This window comes from Vombatus ursinus, unplaced genomic scaffold (genome assembly GCF_900497805.2).
Source record: "Vombatus ursinus unplaced genomic scaffold, bare-nosed wombat genome assembly UNPS02014798.1, whole genome shotgun sequence".
NCBI classification, from domain to species: Eukaryota; Metazoa; Chordata; class Mammalia; order Diprotodontia; family Vombatidae; genus Vombatus; species Vombatus ursinus.
The window spans coordinates 22,941,455-22,961,565 of NW_020954576.1; the positions used below are offsets into that span (position 1 = coordinate 22,941,455).

Here is a 20,111-nt window from a genome sequence, read left to right on the forward strand (position 1 = left end):
TATAGCTCCTTACGCGTGCAGACTAGTCCCTCCCAGCCACTTCCGCTTCCTCCCCCTCTCGGTTGGCCCGAGGGACTTGAGCTAGAGTGGGAGGGGAGACGCTGGCCGGCCGTCACTCTATGGTTGTGGCACCTCCGAGGGGTTTCTCTAGCCACTCGCGCTCTATGGTCCGCGGCCTCCGGCTCGTCGGCTTTTACCCTCCCGCGAGTCAGTCTGGAGGAACCTGCAGAGCGGGCGGAAGATCTTGACCAGAAGCGCCCCAGCCGCCTCTGGAGAGCCCAGCGCTGTGACAGCTCGGAGGCGGCCATGTCAGCCAGCGGGGCTGGAGCCCGACCGGGTCCCTGACTGCAGCCTGGACTCCTCAGCCGGACGCCCAGGTGAGGCAGGGAGGGAAGGAAAGGGAGTAGGGGGCGTCGGAGCGGCAGCTGCCCACCCCCACCCCAGCCCGCCTTCCCTCGCACCTGCATCCCTCTGGCTCTAGGAGATCTTCGGCCAGGCTGAGCCCCTCCACGTCCCCGGGTACCCCCCCTCCTCCCCCCTCCTTCTGCCTCCCTGGTTGGGGGTAAGGGAGGGGGAGGTGTTGCTGTTTCCTTCCATTCACACCTTTGCAGTCTCTTTCCTGGGCTTGTCTTAAGAAGCGCCCCCCCTCCCTCTGGTTATCCCTTTCCTCCAGCCCGCCAGGAGCATTTAAATGCCTTGTTTGCCCAATTGCATTTTGTTATTGTTGTGATCTTAAATGCTTGTGTGCAGAAATAATCGCTTTTGTCCAGTAAATGTTCTTGTATTTGACTGAAACCAAGAAAAATTAAATCCTTTAAAATGTTAACTGAATCAGATTGAATCTCAGTGTTTTTTGTTTTTGTTTTTAGGAAAGGCATTCATACTTCGAATGCTAAACCTCTTGCTTAAGTATAGCCTAAAGATGGTCAAACAAGCTTTGGAGCGCAGTTTTGATGACCAGTTCCAAAGGCTCTAAAAATAGGATGCTATAATGGAAATTTTGGCAGTCTTCTTACCTACTGGGCAGTGAAAGAAGACCCAATTCTTTTAAAGCGATTTCAGAGTTGAGAGATGCAAAGCAAGGAGGCTAGTTCTGTCCTTAGCGATAAGGAGGGGGGAAAAAAAATCAGAAAACTGTATCCAACTAAAGCTATAGCTTATAATAGAAGGTTGGCGGCTAAGTGCAAAAGAAAAAGATTTCTAAACAGTGTATCATTCAGCAAATAATCACCAAAGTCTGAAGATCGTATTACCTATTGATTTATCTCAAACTGATAATTAATTAATAATTAACTCTTTGGATTAAAGATTTGTTACTACACTACAAAAGGATCTTTAGTCATTTACTGAATGTATTTATTATGCTAGTTTCTGCACCTCTTTTTGACGTATAGACTTTTTTTAATATATTACATCTTTCTCATTATTACTATTTTAGATCTTATTTTTGCTTTCTGATCTGTGTACTTGATGAAAAAGACACCGGGTTTTCCCTAGCCTTCGCTCTTTTTTTTTCTTGTTCTGTTTTTCCTTACTATTTTTATAAGGTTCTTCTGGCCCAAAAAGTTTAAAGTCAGAGTTTTATGGTAGAATGGGAACTTAACTCACCAGTAAAAAAAAAAAAGAAAAAAAGAAAAAAAGAAGAAAAGTCATTCACTAGTCTCTGAGTATGATCATTAAGCTCCTTATTTATTTTAATAGGAGTGTTTCTAAAGTTTGCTTTTCCATTTAATAATACCTGTTGGTAGCTGACTGATCCTTAAGCTAACTGATTTAATTTTCCTTTAATTTGGGGGAAAAGAATAAGGTTTTATGTATAGCTGACCAATGAATTTCTATTGTTATGTGCATTTTTATGATGTTGAAGATTTTTCTGATTGTGTTGGAAGCCCATTAAGTTAGAGTTGAAGTTTTATATATTTCGTTTATTTGAAGTTCCAGTCATTGATGAATTGTTGAGAAATGTAAAAAATACATGTTTTACTGCTTCTAAAATGAATGACTCTCAGAATCAACATTTAGGAAAATTTAGTGTGGTTCCCTTTTTAATTTTCTTAAGAGCTGCATGATATTTATAGTCTGTGCTATTTTTGTTCGGCGAAAGGCAGGCAATGTGGTATAATCAAAGAACTCTCACTGTTTCTGAAATCTGAAAACTTAGGTTCAAATCCCACTCACACACCCTATGTGATTTTGTTAAACCAACCTGAGTCAAAGTGTCCTCATATATGGATTAAGGGGGTTGCACTAACTGGTCTGAGGCCCAGCTCTAAATCTTTGATCCCATGAAACAAATAAAACAAAACCTCTGACAATGTTATTTTATTTCCTAGAATCTGACTTTCTGAAGTTTCTTATTATTGCTTTTGTTCTCAATAACATTGAAAAGGAGGGAAGGAAAATGCCTTTTTACTTAATGTTTTTCATGGGCTTTTGACTATGAAAGAAGGAACTAGAAAATGTCAAAAATTAAAGGTTTTTACTTAATATCAGAACTAGCGAGATAAGATTGTGATGATTAAATGTGGTGATGTTGGAATTAAGAAGTTTCTATTCAGGTTGAGTTCCAAGAAGTCTTTTCCTCTGGGTGTGGCCTTATTAAGTCTGGGGACAAACAGGTGCTGAGTAGTTCAGTGAGGGTCATAAGAAGATGAATAGAGTGCCAGGTCATTTCCTGAGGTGTCATTATTACTATTATTTAACATGTGAATGCCAGCCATGGCATTGTACAGGACTTTATGAATTAAATTCTATGTATTACACTGTTGATATTAGGGATAGAAACCCAAGACCTGAACTTTATTGCCCAAAAGGTAAATTTTCTGTCATTTTGTATTTTCTAAGTCCGTATCAGGCACAATTAAAAGAAAATTTATTGTTACTCTGTAACAGGAAATAGAATTGTATTTTAGCAATGTTGGTGAGGAAAGTCTAGTTATGACTGTTACTACACTCTGGAAACCTAAGAGTGATACAACAAAAGCAGTCATTGCATACCAACTTTGTTTCTGCTTTTATTTTATAAAACCTCTCCTATATATATGTAAAATATAGGTAGCAAGCTTTTGACACACTATCTGGGCATGTGTTTTGTGTTGTTTTTCCAGTAGGTGTTATAGTTGGCACCAAACTACTAGAAATCAAACCTACCTCATGAGTACCATGTTCTCACTGACTTTATTTTATCAGCTGTTGTCCTATAAATTATATATAGTATATAACAATGTTAGCCTGGTGGACTTGGTTACCTTTAATGTAAAGTAAGTAAAGCAGTGTCCTGCTGTGACAAGAACCCTCAATTGAGTCAGAAGACAAAGGTTCAAATCCTGATTCTCCCATTTATTACTTGTGTGGTCTTAGACAGAATAATAATAATGATAGCTGACATTTATATGGTCCTTTAAGGTTGGAAAGCACTTTACAAGTATTACCTCGTTTTATCCTCACAATTATCCTGGAAAGTAGGTGGTGGTGTTATCATATCTACTTTACACATAAGGAAACTGAGGCAGACAGAGGTTAAATGATTTGTCCAGGGTTACACAGCCCGTAGGAGTCCTCGACTGGATTTGAATTCAAGTCTTTCCGGTTCTAGGTCTAGTGCTCTGTTCTCTGTGACCCCCTAAGTGCCTCAACCTCTCTGAAACCTTAGCTTACTTCTCTGTAAAATGAGGGTGTTGTACTAGAGGGCTTCCATTTCTAAATCTCTAATCCTATGAAACTTTACCTCTTGAATGGCAGAGTTTAATTTATCATTTATCATGTCATTTATCATGGTTTTGAGGAAACCAACAAACGTATTCATCCCTGGAAATCATCATATGCAAACAGTTTTGAGTTTAAGCCACATACATCTTTTAAGAAAAAAAAAAGTATGAAAATGCTGTCTTTAATGGATGAAAATGTTTTTATTAATACCTTCACTTTTTTTCTTCGTCAACGTTTTCCCTTCATCAAACATTTCCTTTCAGTCAGTGTAAAAGATATGGCCTATAGAACAGTATATTGCGATTGAAAAGTAGCATATCTGGAATCTGAGGATCTTCATTCAAATGTCAGCTCTGCCATTTGCTGCCTTTGGAACTTTGGGCATATCATTTAGAAACTCTGGAATAGCAGTTTCTTCATGGGTAAAATGAGGGAACTTAAACTAGATGACCTCTAAAGGCCTCTACTTTAATCTATGATCCTGTGTTTAATATTTGAGTACTCCAGTGAAGTTTTTTATTGGTTGGGTGTTATGGCAATTTATGAAAGAAAATATTTCACCTGTATTTTTTTTTTTTTTTTTGGCTGGGCGGTGAGGTTAAGTGACTTGTCACACAGCTAGTTAAGTGTTAAGTGTCTGTGGCCGAATTTGAACTCAGGACTGGAGCTCAATCCACTTCGTCACCCAGCTGCCCCTTTCACCGGTATTTTTAGTTCATTTAAAATCTACATATGTCTGTGTTAGTAAACATTTATTAAGACTTTACTATGAAGGGCTGGGGATATAAAGAAATGGCAAAAAAAAAAAAACAAAAAAACCAGCCCCTGCCTTCAGGAGCTCACAGTCTAATGGAGGAAACAACACGCAGCTATCTACAAACAAGTTATATACAGGATAGATAGGAAATTATTAACAGGGAAGGCACTAGAATTAAGAGAAATTGGAAAAGACTTCTTGTAGAAGTTGGTACTAAGTTAGAATTTGAGGGAAGCCAAGAGGTAGAAACTCGAGCATTCTAAGTGTGGGGGACAGCCAGTGAAAATGCCCTGAGTCGAGTCAGGAGATGAGTGTCTTGTTCTTGGAACAGCAAGGAGGCCAGTGCGACTGGACTGAAGAGTAGATGGTAGGGTCTAAACGAGACTGGAAAGGTAGGGAGGGGTTAGGCCAGGGGTAAGATACCTGCCTCCTGGAGGCCACATGTGGCCTTCTAGGTCCTCAGGTATGTCCCTCTGACTGAATCCGAACTTCACAGAACAAATCCCCTTAATAAAAGGATTTGTTCTATAAAACTTGGATTCAGTCGAAAGGCCACACCCGAGAACCTACAGGGCCACATGTGACCTCCAGGCCACAGGCTCCCCACCCATGGGCTGGGCTATGAAGAGTTTAGAATGCCAAACAAAGGATTTAGATGACAGGGAGCCCCTGGAGTTTATTGAGTAGGGAGGTGAGTGATTTAGGAAAATCACGTTGGTGCCTAAATGAAGTATACACTAGAATGGAGAGAGATTTGTGGCTAGCAGGCCAACTAGCTAGCCTATTGTGAGAGTCCAGGATATTTGAGGGTGTATCAGTATATATGCTGAAGTTCCATAGATGAGGGCAGGAGTTGGGATAGAGAGGTTATCAGCCCAAGTACTGAATTCATTGAGGAAGGGTAGTATGTTCTGGAGCTTTGTAGACAACTGCCAGAATTTTGATTTAGTGGCAGATGTGAATTTTGTGACCTTTAAAGTAGGAGAGGCTACTGAGTAATGCTGATAAGGAGAGAACCTATCCCACTTTGACCAGTGAGTTGATTTTTTTTTGTGTTGGTTTTTTTTTTAATTTTATTTTTAGGCAATTGGGGTTAAGTGACTTGCCCAGGGTGGCACAGCTATTAAGTGTCAAGTGTTTGATCTGAGGCCTGATTTGAACTCAGGTACTCCTGACTTCAGGGCCGGTTCTCTATCCACTGCGCCACCTTGCTACCCCCAGTGAGTTGAGAAGATTGAGCGAAAGTGGGTCTCCAAGGAGGCTATCATCCAGAGGGAGCCGTCTCAATGAGTCAGAAACTAGAAGGAGTGTGGAATGAAAAGGTTTAAGATGAAAGGAAGTTTGTTTTCTTTGAAACAGGCATTCCAGATGTTACAGTAAAAGAGTGTATAGCTTTTAGTTGAGACTTGGGGGATGGGGAGTTGAGAGGAATCCTACAGTGGAGAATAGGAAAATGAAGTTTGGATGATGACCTGCAGGATTTCAGCATCACTGTGATGGCGAGGGTATTAGAAGGGAGATTTTTTTAAAAAAATTATTTATTTATTTATTTTTAGTTTTCAACATTCACTCCCACAAGATTTAGAGTTCCAAATTTTCTCCTCATTTCGTCCCTCCCCCACCCTAAGATGGCATGCATTCTGAGTACCCCTTTCCCTAATCTACCCTCCCTTCTATCTCTCCCTCCCTTTTCTTATCCCCTTCCCCTTCAATTTTCCTGTAGGGCAGCATAGATTTCTATACCGTTTTGCCTGTATATCTTATTTCCCAGTTGCATGTGAAAACAATTTTTTTTAACTTTTGTTTTTAAAATTTTGGGTTACAGATTTTCTCTCTTCCTCCCTCCCCACCCACCCTCATTGAGAAGGCAAGCAACTCAATACAGGTTATACGTGTGTAGTCATGCAAAACACTTCCATAGTAGTCATGTTGTGGAAAAACTAAGTATATTTCCCCTCATCCTATCCCACCCCCCCATTTATTCTATTCTCTCTTTTGACCTTGTCCTTCCTTAGAACTGTTTTCTTCTGATTAGCCCCTCCCCCAATCTGCCTTCCCCTCTATCATCCTCCTGCTCTCTTGTCTGCTTCCCCCCCTATTTTCCTGTAGGGTAAGATAGATTTCCATACTCAGAAGGGAGTTTGTTAATCATTAGATGAAAAATTTAGAGAGATTTCAAAGTATTGTGATCTCTTGGGAATACTTTCAGAGTCTTGGGCAGTTCAATTCAGAGAATTGAGTGAGAACTTGTCTGGTACCATATTTCTCTCTTTTGAGAGGAAAAGGAATAATACCTCCAAATTTTTCTTAAATCACGAGAATAAAAATCTTTTAAAAGCTAATTTGTAATCTGATAGTTGTCATTTTCTTTATAAAGTGCCTTGTTTTTCTTTGTTAATGATGGCTCGATAACACTACACATAGTTTGTACCTTGAGTGTTAAGTTATACATGTGGGTATTTCTAGACATTTAGTTTTCTGTCTAAATCTGATATTCTTAATCTGGAATCTATGAATTTTTTTTTAAGTATTTCAAAGACTTTCAATATAATTGGTTTCCTTTGTAAATCTATGCACAACCACATTTTAAAATTTGTAATTGTAAATGTGGCATTTATTTTTTTCTTTTAAATATGCCTTTTTATTTTATATATTTAAAAACATGATTCTGAGATGGGGTCCATAGGCTTCATTAGACTGCCAAAGGAGTACATGACACCAAAAAAAAAAAAAGGTTAATCTGATCTAGAAGCATTATTTAGTTATGGGATTTTGCTTTTTCTTTATTTAGGAATCATTTCTCTGGGGAAAATTCTTTCTTTTCAACAGGGGAATACTTTTGTTTTTCCAGACATTTCAAATGGTTCTTTCATAACAGATTTAAAACTATTTAAAATCCAAATTCTTATAATTACAATAACAATGATTTCTCAAGCCTTTTTGTCATCTGACCTGAGTGTGTGTGTGTGTATCTGTTTTGATAATTATATTTTGTGCCAGGTATCATAACTTTCCAACATTAATCATCATACTTTCTCTAGTAAAATACTGATAAAATATGATGTTTTTCTATCTTTCTCAGTATTTTCATGCTAGTTAGTACAAATAGTAAAAAACAAGGTATTGGGAAGTTAAGTCATTTTACTCAACAATAACTGTCATAGTTACCTTGTCATTATGTAGATGCTATTTTAGGAAGTGTTGATACTAAGTGACAATTGCATATTGTTTAAAGTAATTTTCTTATTTGCAAAATATTTTTTTTGCAGAAATACTCATGCGTCACGTACCTCCTTGATGACTGCTGTCTCAGTAGAGAACTTCTTATTTTTACATTGTCACAGAATTTTGAAATTTTATTAAAAATGGTAAGTTCTAATTTTTAAGTTTAAAAAAAGTACAACTACTTTTAAAGTTTCCAATCACAAATATAGCAGTAATTTTTTTGTTTTAAATATGCAGTTGCTTTGCAAGAAATTAAGCAGTATGATTCTGTGTTTTGTGATGAATTTAAGAGCAAATAATGTATGCAATATAACAGGTATAGTAAAGTAATGACCAGAGAACCTAGATCATAATCAGGAAACCTAAGTTCAAGTCTGGTCTCTTATACCTACTGGCCTGGTGACCTAAGCAAATGCTTAAACTCTCAGTGCCCTAGGCAACTCCCTAATACTATAAATTTCAAAACAATTTTTAGATCTGCTTTGGTAGAGCAAGTTTTCTTAATGTAAGACTTGGTTAGACCTTTTGCCTAGTATTCTAACTCCATTAACCCATTTCAAGTTAGTTGAAAACACTGAATTCAGTAGAAATTATGCTGACTAGGGAAATTACAAAATTTAGTTTTATAAAAGCAAAAAAAGTGATTTATTTTTACTTGTACTTCAGTGTCTTTAATATAGGCAGCTAGGTGACTCAGGGGATAGAGTGCTGGGCTTGAAGTTAGGAAGACCTGAGTTCAAATTCGGCCTTAGACACTCACTAGCTCCATGACCCTGAACAAATCACTTGACCTCTGTTTACTTTAATCCACTGGAGTAGGAAATAGCAAACTACTCCAAAGTCTTTGCCAAGAAAACCCCTGAACGACTGAACAACCACAAAATGCATAATACAAATTCAGCAGCCTTGAAAATTATCCTATAGTTGTTTTGCTTGTTACTTTAAAAAACTTCTTTAGGTTTACATGGATCTGACCTAATCCAAATAGAATTAAAACGGCGGTGTCATATCTTAAATAGCAAGAATTAAAAACAGAATAACGTGACTTTCCCATTTTGATTACGTAATCATTGTTTCATGACTCAGTGAAAAAGCATTTGGTTTGCCTTATTAATACTAAATTTGAACCCTTGAGTTTTAAATAACATTCTGCAGGTCTTGTTACCACCAGAGACCATTTTATCACAAGCCACAGGAAAATCTATTTCAAGAAAAACTGTACTAAGTGTGTGGGATGGTAGGTTTTTGAGGTGACTTTTTTTGTTTGTTTGGTTGCTTGGTTTTTGGACATTTGCCAGGGATATTTCAAATGGTCTTTTGTTTAAGCACAGTTAGATGAATTTTAAGCTGTGGTCCTCAAAAGATTTTTCATCATGCTTCATTTTCCATTGGTGCCTAGAGAATGGCATTGCTCAATGCCAATCCAGAGGACAGGCTCCCTGGTGAGATATACCAGGGATCATAAAGTTGAGAACTAAAAGGAACCTCAGAAGTCACCTCGTCAGAAATTCCCAGATGAGAAAACTGAGGCCGGGGGGAGTTTGTAAAGTGACTTGCCCAAGATAAGAAAGAAGAAAAAAAGAACTATTCTAATTGGTGGTTTTTCTTCTTCACTCCCTGTTTATAATAGGATTAATACCCCTGAGGGAAAAAAAGGCAGTTGTGATTTTTAACATTTAAGATACTTGTGTTTGGAGTTGGAAGACTTGAGTGTATCAACCTTGCTACCTAAGGTCTGTGTAACTTGGAACAGGTCATTTAACCTCAGTTTCCTTTTCTGTATAATCAGATCCCTTCCTTTCCTAAATCCACAATCCATTGACCATTGTAAATAACTGAACAAAGAGAAAAATCCCTTATGATTTATCAGTCAGCTAGTTTATTTGCATTTACACTATTGTCATTGTTAGGAGCCCTCCATAAGGAAAAAGCTCTGGGTGCAAGAGGCATAAATTTGTGGTATACACCCTCTTGGTGTATGTACTTACCAACCAACAAGTTGGTCACGTCCACCAATATATTGCCTATTTCTACACCTAAAGTCCATGACCTCTCTCCAGAGAAGGGGGAGATATGCTTCACAGCTACTTTTCTGAAGTCAAGATTGGTATGTATTAGATTTGTGGTGACCTTCAATTATATTACTTTACGTTATTTTGTTCATTTTGTTAATTGTTTTCTTTGTTCTGCTTACCTTACTCTTTATCAGCTCATATAGATCTTCAATAGTTAGTGTCTGAGTTCTTTATATTTGGGACATCGCTTCCTTAAGTTTCAGGTCCACCAGAAACTGAGCAGCCTTGAGTTATGTGTGTCCTTCTCAGAAACCACTACCAGGACACACATTCCTTTAGGAAGTGACCCAGTAGACTTATGTAACTCTTTATTTTCCCTTGTGCATTTTTATTAAATTTCACTGAAGATAATTAATATGACTAAAAGCATAATGTTGGTGGAAAAAAAAGAAACATTTTAACAAAAAACATCTTTCACCACTTTGGAAATTACTTTGAATTTCTGTATGACCTTAATTAAAGAATTCATTTGGATCTTCTTGGAGTGATAGATCTATCATTCACTCAGTCAATAAGCATTCATTAAACACCAGACTAATAAATATGCCAGACTAGGTGGCACGCTGTGTTGAGCTCTGGAGAGACAAGAGGGGCAAAAAGCAGTCTTAACAGGAGTTCACAGTCTAATGGAGGAAACAACACACAAACAGTTATGTACAAACAAGGTCCACACAAGATAAATAGGAGATAATCAATAAAGGGAAGCGCTAGCATTATGATGATCAGCAAGACCTTTTGGTAGATGACAGTATTTGAGATCTCAAGGAAGCCAAGGAATGGGGAGGGAGAGTTTAAGGGATAGCCAGTAAAATGCTTGGAGTCTACAGTCGGAAAGTCTTGTGTGAGAAACAGCAAGGAGGCCAGTCACTAAATCACAGAGTAAGAATACCTTTATTTTACAGGTAAGGAAATTAAGCCCTAGAATGGCAGAGTGTTATTTGTTTTGTTTTTTTAATCCGAAGTACAGCAAATTTGTAATAGACCTGGGAATAGAACTTAAAGTTCCCCAACTTCTGTCATATATATGTATTTTGTTTGTTTGTTTGTTTTTTTGGTGAGGCAATCAGGGGGTTAAGTGACTTGCCCAGGGTCACACAGTTAATAAGTATTAAGTGACTGAGGCAGGATTTGAACCCAGGTCCTTCTGACTCCAAGGGTGGAACTCTGTCCACTGAGCCACCTAGCTGCCCCCAACCTCTGTTATATTGAGCTCTGTAGTATTATGTATGCCTTATTGTTTTTAGATATTTAGTGCCATTATAATTTTCTTCCAGAAAGGAAAATTATAGTAAACGTATTAATCTGGACCAGTTGGACAGATTTCCAGTTTGTATTTATAAAAAGTGGGAATTAAACAATGTTTTAAAAGGAATCTGACTTTTTTTTTAAGCATATTACTTTCAAGGTTTGATCATCAAAGTATATTGAAAATGATTTCTATTTCTACAAACACTATCTTAGTTCAAAGCTCCTTATTTACTATCTACTTAAACTATTGTAGTAACCTCCTAATAGATCCACCCAGTTCTGTTTCTCACTTTCAGCATCCATCTTTAACACTACTGATAAAATATTCCTCCCAGTTATATTCAATTCATTTTGATGAGCATTTATTAGGAACATATAGTATGGCAGGCGATGTGCTAGGTATTTAAGGGTAAAAAGACAAAAATGACAAGACTCTGCTCTTAAGGAGCTTCTTTCTGTCAGTGACAAGTACACATGTAAAACAATACAAAAGAAATAGAAAGTAATTTCTGAATGTGGCTAACAAGCGGGGGAATAAGGAAAATTTTTGTGTCTGGAGATAGAATTTGAGCTGAACCTTTAATAGAGCTAGGAATTTCAAGAGGTAGAGGTGAGGAAGGAAAACATTGCAGGCATTGGCTCTGAGGTAAGAGAGGAAATGTTATATTAACCAGTGAGTGGGCTCAGTACTCCCACAGACTTGGTTTTTTCCTGGGTACTATTCTTAAAGATCTCTCTCAAATACAAAAATGAGACAGTCCCTATGCTTAAGGAGTCTACATTCTCCCAGATCCTGTACAAACACTCAAGATAACAGTAGTACTTGGGTGAAGAACACAGTCTTAATTGCAACTCACATGAAATGTGAAAAATCCAAAGGACTTGTGAAAGTACCAAAACAAATGTAGAAAGCACATACAGCACAATAATCACAACATGATTATCCTCCCCCTCTCCTTGTTGGGTCCAATTTTTCTACAGGGTCCTAGCGTCTTCTCAGCTAAGTGATGTCCTGTGATTTGGACTACCCGTGGAAGGAAAACACACTTAGAAACTGCTAGAAACCTTTCCCATAAAAGCTGTATTGTTTAGATAACTTATTGTTACGGTGAGGGGGGCGGTCCACCTCGTCACAACATTCAGTAGCAAGAGCCTTGGCAATAATCCTCTTCCTCCTCTAAGAGATGTAGCACAGGAAATTCTTCGTTGGATAAAAAGCTCAATACCCAAGGGCAGGAACTTGGAGTTACTTGTGAGGTATCCATGAAGGTGGTGCTGTGTAGAATGCAAGGCTTCTTGAGGACTGGGGCCATTTCATTTTTGTTTTTCTATGAACACTCAAAAAGATGACGAAAAAGAAAATGACAGTTGACAGAAACCGTGTGTAAGGACAGGTAAACTAATGTACTCTTAGTGAAACTGAATTGGTTAAGTCATTCTGGAAAGCAATTTTCAGACTCTACCTGACAAGCCATTAACTTTGGCACAGTCCAGGTACCCTAGCAGTACTACTAGATGTATACTCTAAAAACAAAAAAGGAGAGAAGACATCCATGCGGACAAAAATGTTCATAGTAGCATTTCTTATTGTAGTAGAGAACTGGAAACTAAGAGAATGCCTGCCTATCAATTGTGGAATAGATGAATTAGTTATGGTATGTGAATGTAATGGAATATTATAGAGCCACAAGAAATGAAAAAGGAGAGGAATGGATTCAGAAAAACCTGGGAAGATTTATATGAACTGATGCAGGGTAAAGTTAACAGAACCAGGCCTCACTTTACTTAACTGTAAAAGGAAGGAGTTGGATCAGCTGCCTCTGAGGTCCCTTTTACTTCTAGATTTATGAGCCTATGTGTGGAATACGAAATGCTACTCTACTCTTTGTTTGTTGATATTAAAAAGAACAGAAAGTTATTTGATTTGATAGTCAGTAAGGAGTCATTGGAGTTGAGTAGAGGAGTGACATAGTCGGACCCATGCTTTAGGAAACTCATTGACAGCATGGTGAAGGATAGACCGGAGAGGGAAGAGGCTTGAGGCAGGGAGACCTGAGTGCCTGAACGTTAGTGGTGGTTGTTGGAGTTCAGAAAAGTGAAAACCTGTGAAAGATGTGTGGAAGTAGAGACGAGATTTTGCAGCTGATTGAATATGTGGGGTAAGAGAGAGTGTGAAGTCACCAAGATTTTGAAAGTCGTGACTAGAAGTATAGCAGTTCCCTTAATAGTAACAGGGAAGGTTGGAAGAGGTATGGCTTTTTGGGGAAAGATAATTTAATGAGATATATGATACAGATCACAACCAATCCATTGTTACACATTCTATGGGATTTCCTCTGACTCACCCAAGAATTAAAAAGGGGAGCTAGAGCTCTTATTCATTACTCACTGCCACAAATGCAAAGCCTGCTCACCCAGAGGTGCTTTCCAGATCTATGAAAGGATCTTGGCACCAAGAGATAAGTACACTGGGGAACCGGGGAAATAGGATGGAGATTTTTCCCAGCCTGTCAGCTTCTACTGAGTGCCCAGGTTGCCAGTATGTTATAACTACTCTGAGGAGCCAATACCTGACTCAGAGGCATGGAGGATGGGAGCTTGCTCAGTGGAGAGCAGAGGTCGATTGAGGAGTGTTGGGGCAGGGGATAAAGGTCAGTATTGTTTTGGGTGACTTCTGCTTCAGAGTACTGTGCTAGACTCTGAGGGAGAGAATCCTCCACTGAACTTATAGTCTGTACAGCCCCAATTGGGGATGAGTCACATACTGAAATACTTATAATACAAAATAATGCGTGACAGATGCATGAGGCACAAAATGTACCTCTAAGCCTATTTACCTATGAAAATTTTAACTATCCCTCAAGTTACAAACAAAAGAAAATTTAAAAAAAGCAGTACAGTTGAGATTGGCACAGCATTTTTCCTGGATCAATAAAAAATAGGCATGTATGTGCACACATATACATTCTCGGTGTATATACATAAATATAGAAAACTTCATGTAGCTCTTCAAAAGTTATAAGATGATTTCCAAAAATGGCTCTTCAATACTAAAAGGTTTTTTAAATTTATTAAATTCAGGTTAAGGCACCTAAATGTTTAGAATTAGTTAAGAAGCTTAATAAGGTGCCCTTTAGAAGTGTCTTTTTAAAAAAAAAAAAGGTTTTAATTAACTTTCTTTGATCTTAAAATATTTCTGTAAATTATTGCTTCATTATATTATGTGGAACTATAATGATGTAAAAGAGTTCTGCTTCTGGGGGCTTTACTTATCTTCCACACTGTGCTAAGGGAGCTCAGATAATAAATTCTAACTTGGATGCTATGTAAAGTTAATGAAATAGTTTATAGTTAATAAAATAGCTAATAGTTAATAAAATAAAAAATTTATTTGAATGTTAAACTTTTGTAGTGATTTTATGTTTCTTCGAATTTTCTTTTGAACAGAGGACAAGATAATTATTTTGTTGAGTTTGCAACATATGATGAAGTTTTAATCTGGCTTTGTTAGGCACATTTTTTATTTTGGTTTTAAGAATTGAGGTTTTTGTTATAGCATTCCCCAAGAGTGAAATTAGCAAATATAATAAAAATCCAAACCAAATGAACATTTATCCTCCCGACAAAATCTCCTGACTTTTACATTTCTGTAATTACCTTAGTCACTCTGGGTGAAATCTTAGAATCATCTTGACTTCACTCTTCCTTTTTATTCTTTCTTTTCTATTCTTATTGGGGCATCGGTTACTCCTGAACTGCTGCATTTGCCCCTTAGTTGGTCTTCCTACTTCCAGTCCTTCACTCCTACAATTCATCCTGTATAACAGTGCTAATTAATCTTCAGTTCAATTCAACAAACATTTATTACTTACCTGCTGTGTAAATAAGACACAGGGTAGGGATACAAAAACAATATAATATAGACCCTACTCTGAATGAGTTTACAATCTAGTACCATTCCTACCCATCTCCTCCTCTGAATTCTGATAGAGCTTTGATTATCTATACCACTTATTTGACATGTAATCATCATATGCTGTCTTTCACCGTTATATTTTAATATCCTCTACTTGGCGGGGGGGGGGAGGTTGGTGGCCCAGTGGATAGAGTGCCAGGCCTAGAGTCAGAAAGACCCCTCTGCCTGAGTTCAAATCCAGCCTCAGACACTTACTAGCTGAATCACCCTGGGCAAGTCACTTAACCCTTTTTGCCTCAGTTTCCTCATCTGTAAAATGAGCTGGAGAAGGAAATGACAATCCACTCCAGTATCTTTGCCACAAAAACCCAAAATAGGGTCATGAAGAGTTGGACACATCTGAAATAACTGAACAGTAACAAAATCCCCTATTGGAAAACCCGTAATAACTCGCTGCATGATGATTGAAGTCTAGGCTTCTTTGCCCAGGGATTCTCAACCTTTGTAAATATGAGATCCCCTTTTTAATGTAAATTTTGTGAGTGCCCTCCAAAGTAGTAGTCGTACCATGAATATATGTTGATTGAGAAAATATGTCAGAAATTATTATGAATTTGGTAATGTATTTAGACAAATTGCTATTTTGTTAGTAGCATTCATGCATTTTTGAAAATGACAATAGACATGTGAAGAGTACTTAATCTTCAGAAGACATCTTAATTTAAAATTTTTGTCCAGATCTGTGATTTCAATTGTGTAGGGAGCTCCCCATGAGGAAATTCCCCATACAAATGGAGTTTAGCAACTGTTTAGCAACTTAGAGACTTGGATAATTGCCTATGATACTGAGAAGTTAAGAGACTTGACTAGAGTCACATAACAAGTATTTGTCAGAGGTGAGACTTGAACCTAGGTCTTTCTGACTCCCAGGCCAGCTCCGTATCCAGTACAAATTTTGTCATTTCTACCTCCATGACATCTCTTGCATCTGTCCCTTTTTCTCTACTCACTTGGCCACCCCTCTAGTTTAGGCCTTTATCATTTCCTGCCTCAAGCATTGCAATAGCTCACTGATTGGTCTCCTTGCAACAGGTCACTCCTTTTCTCATCCATCCTTTATAGACCTGCAAGTCATTTTCCTAAAGCGTGAATCTTCCCACTACTCTACACAATAAACTCCAGGGGCTCCTGTTGCCACTTGGAGCAAAAACAGAGTCTGCAGTTTGACATTTAAAGCCCTTCACCACCTGATTCCAGCCTACCTTGCTCTTTCTATATTACTTGCTTTTATGCACTCTGTGGTTCAGCAAACTGGACTTCTCTGTGTTCCTTGCACAAGACCCTGCTTCTCCTGTCTCCATGTCCTGGCTGTTTCTCATGACTGGAATGCATTAGAAGCCCTTGTTTCCTTCAGAATTCAGATTAAGCAGTACCTCCTACATGACACATTTCCTGATACCCCCAAATGCTGGAACCTCCTTTCTCAAAATTCTTTTGTATATATTCTTTATATACTTGTTGATGTACATTTTGTCATTCTACCATCCCCTTTTTCTTCCATTAAGACCTAACTAAGCTCCTTGAGAGTGGTGATAGTTTCATTTTTTTCTTTGTGTCCCCGACTTTTAACATAGTGCCTAGGACATTGTAGGCCCTTAATAAATATTTACTGATTGATATAAACTATGATGCCTTTTTTGCTTATTTACATATTCACATGTGGATTCTTAGATTCCTTACCTCCGTGACCTCCTGGGTTATGCTGCCCACAAGTTAGAAACTATTAGCCTAGCATTCAAGGACTTGTACATTGTGGCTCAAATCCACTTTTCAAGTCTAATAGACAGATATTTGAGTTGTTACCACATGTATCTTTGCAATGGTACAGTGGGGGAAATAAATGTTTGGTTTGGTTTGTTTTTTTAGTGCATATCCTTAAGAAACTTATAGTCTCTGTGGAGAGATAAGGTACATAAATAACTAAGCAATATAACGTAAGTAAATGATAGAGACATAATGAGTGGCAAGGTTATGGGTTTCAAGAAAGGAGAGATAATTTCTAGCTGGGGTAGTAAGGGTAAAAGCCTTAAAATTTGAGGTATGAGTAGGATTTTGAGAGGTGAAAAGTATTAGAGGGTAACACACACTCTCTCTCTCCCTCTCTCTCTCTCTCTCTCTTTTATTCGGGCTACTTAGGAACGGACAGCAGTGTGAATCAAGGTCATAGGATCATAGATTTGAAGCTGAACGGGACCTGAGGGGCTGTACAATCCAACTCTTATTTTATACATGAGGAAAATGGGACTGAGAGAGGTTATGTGACTTGCCAAGATCAGACAGTAAATAAATGAGATAGGATTTGAACTCTGACCTTCTGACTCAGTGCTATAGAGAGGAAAGTACATGGTGTGACAGAGACAGTGAGATGGCAAGTTTAAATGGAGGAGAGAAGAATTCTTTTATAGAGTTAGTGGGACATTGGATTCTGGTGATACAATAGGAAACAAAAGGAAAAGTCTTATTACTCTACAGTTTCTTTTTTTGATTAAATCAAGCAGATCAACTGACTTCAGTCCTTCCTTGCCCAGTTAAACCATTGTAGTCTGGTCATATCCCTCTGCTAGAAATGATCTCCTCTCTCTTTGCCTATCTAAGTCCTACAATTCTTTTTTGTAATAATACAAGATAAATATTTATTAAACATTCTGTGTGTTCAGATCACTGTGATAGGCACTAGGAAGATAAAAAGTTAAGCTTCTTCAAGTCTCAAGTTATTTCCCTATTTCCTTATATATCCACTTCTGCCTATGGTGAGTGCTTCCTTCTCTGAACTTTTTACACAGCATTTATTGTGTATGCCACTGATTTGGCACAGTCTTTAATTGTTACATAATTCATGTACGTATGCCTCATTTACCTAAGTTGAGCAATAATATTTATTTGAATGACTTTTAACAAGGGTAAAAATCATATTAACCTCCCACAACACCAAGCAACATGCTGTGCAGAGTAGTTACTCAATCATTTGTTGAATGGAGTACATTTAACTTGTCTTTAAAAAGTAACTGGGATCTAGGAAATTGCCTAGCAAGAATTCAAGGGATTCTTAGAAACTTGGCTCTCAGAGACCATGAAGAAATGCCAAGATGGAAACATTCTGAACTCTTGTTTTAACATGTTTTTACTTTAGCTTAAAAAAAAAAAAACAAAAACAAAGTTGAATTGTTTGCTACACATACTGAAAAGTTTCTGCCTTGTACTGCCTTTTCTTTTTTGTAATGGAAGACATATGCTGTTTAATTAAGTTCTCTGAAATGAACACATTTTATTTGATCTAAGACAGGAACTTGAGTTATGCTAAATGCTTAGTTTAAACTACTTGTGTTAATAAGATAGTTTCAGAGTTTTGGAATTTTAATCAGCACAAGTACATTCTGATATGGTATAATCTCTTAGACATTTTGACAATTGAGATTCTGAGCCATCTGACACTTAAAAGCTTCTTAAACCTAGTCACCTAAAAACTGCTGATTTTTCATAGTGGCTCTCCCTTCTCCCCTCTTTTTGAAGTATATACAAGTAATTATAGCAGTAGGTGGAATGATCACAATTTGTTAATTCTTCAAATTGAAATTCATGCTGTTTCCTCTTTGTGGAATATGTACATTATTTAACAAAGCTTATCATCCAACTAAACTTTGAAATATGTAGTAATTTTTAATGACTGTTAGTAAGATTAATATTTTACCTTTGTAAATCAGCTCCCTTCATATTCCTCTCACCTGTTTTTAATTGCTGCTTTTCCCTCTATACTTCTCAGTCTGTTCCTTTTTGTCACGATTTTACCAACTTATTTTCATTCTCTCATTAGTCTCTCCATATTTCTCCTACATTATTTTTTTGTATTTCCATGCCCAGAACCTGGCGCATAGAAGACATTTAATAAGTGCTTATTTATTGATTATTCTAAACATTAATCTTCTACCTTAAATTTCAGAATATTCCCAATGTTTAAATGATTTAGCAGTTTCTCAATTTTAATGTGCAATTATATTTTAGCAACAGCCATTACATATTTGGGCATGTATGCAATTTGTTCATTTTGCTATTGGATTATTATTGACATAGAACTGTAGTGGGGAAATTAATACTTTGCATATAGCAGATACTCCCTGGACTTCAAGTAAAAAAAAAATAAGTTTGAGTTCTGGCCCTGCCATTTATTAACTATGTAACCATGGACATCTTCAAGTCACTTCACTACTCCAGGTCTGAGTTTCCTTATCTGTAAAATAGGAATAATAATAGTTAAACTATGTATTTCATATGAAGTATTATAAAGATGAAATGTTATTAGGTGTGTAAGTCCTTTGTAAAAACCATAACATGCTATACCAACCATGGCTGTTATGTAGAGAATATGTTGGAAACCTTATGTAACTATCAAGGTATAATTTATCAAATTGAAAATAAATCTGATTAAAAAAGGCAGTAGTTGAGGAAACAAATCCTAAACTTGGTCTAAAAGAAACTAGGTCCTAGTCCATTCTTCATCTTCAAAAAAAAAATTAAAAAGTAACCAACAACTTCTGCCTTTTCCCTTGAATATTTTAACTTTAATAGCATGAAGCATCTAGAATTTGTTGTCTCTTGATCCTTAAACTCTGTTTGCAAATTTTCAGGGAAGTAGAATAAGGAAAATAGCACTCATCTACCATTGAACTAATACTAATAATAATCTACCATTGTCCAATACTGGAGTTCATATTTTTCTCTTAAATGAACTCCAGCTTCCTTTTGGACTGTAATGATTATTGTCAACTCTTTTTTAGTCAACATCAGTAAAAACAAGATACATAATTATAAAGCTTCCCCTCTGTTCTGTTTCCTGTTTGATAATTTTCATGGTTTGTGTGGTTTGGAGGTAGGGTGGAGAGAAGTTTTTTTGGTTTGTTAAAGAGAATTTTAAGAGAGACGTTATGAAAGTAACTGACCCTGGAGTTGGGGAGAACTGTATTCAAGTCCTTGTCTCTGACACTGGCCATGTGACTATACGGCAATCATTTAACCTTTCACTGGCCCTCAGGTGGCTAGGTGGCCCAGTGGACAGAGTACTGACTGAGTCTGAAATCAAGAAGATCTGCATTCAGATCCAGCCTCAAACAAATACTGGCTGTGTGAC

The 20,111-nt window shown here is 37.4% G+C and overlaps 1 protein-coding gene across 1 annotated transcript in view; it reads left to right on the plus strand.

Annotated features, from left to right (window-relative positions):
• The first annotated feature begins 115 nt into the window (after positions 1–115).
• LOC114050012 (consortin-like) overlaps positions 116–20,111 on the plus strand; it is a 103,778-nt gene continuing 83,782 nt past the window's right edge. Inside the window, exons 1-2 of the mRNA XM_027871524.1 lie at positions 116–377; positions 7,735–7,833. The gene's annotated coding sequence lies outside the window, so the exon portion shown is untranslated. The remainder of the gene's footprint in view (positions 378–7,734; positions 7,834–20,111) is intronic.